Source organism: Blastomyces gilchristii (assembly GCF_000003855.2).
Source record: "Blastomyces gilchristii SLH14081 genomic scaffold supercont1.1, whole genome shotgun sequence".
Classification (NCBI taxonomy): domain Eukaryota; kingdom Fungi; phylum Ascomycota; class Eurotiomycetes; order Onygenales; family Ajellomycetaceae; genus Blastomyces; species Blastomyces gilchristii.
In genome coordinates, this window is record NW_003101682.1 from 5890881 (window position 1) to 5891475 (window position 595).

The window sequence follows — 595 nt, forward strand, 5'->3', positions numbered from 1 at the left end:
TCTGAAACTCATATTCTAAGACTGAAAGTTTTGCTAAACTTCTTGTTTTAGTATAGTTAAAAGCTTTAAAAACTTCCTTTTCTTGTGCTTCTTTAAGAAATTTATTACAGCAGTCTGTTTTAGCTCTTTTAATATCTGAAAAATATTCATTTCTGACAGCTTTAAACTCTTCATCAGATATTATATCATTCTTTCAATCTCTTCTAGCAGTAGCTAATTCTTTTCTTTTAGATGAGATATTCTCATTTCATCAAGATTTTAAATACTCAGAAGATTTTCTCTTTGAAATATTATCTCTAATACTTGTTAGAATAATAGATATAATAAGCTTCACTCTATTCTTAAGCATTTCATTTGAGATATCTTGACCAGAATTTCAATATAGCTCATTCTGTCTTTCAGATTTTAACAGTTTTATACTTTCTTCAACTGCTTTTCAATCAGCTTTTTCAAAGTTATACTGATTAGAGAGAAGAGGATTTTCACTCATTTATTTTTCACTCAGTTTAATATCAAATTGAATAATCTTATGATCTGATTCTGATGTCTTATTTGAATTAATAAATCAGTTTACAAGTCTTCTTTTCATTAGATT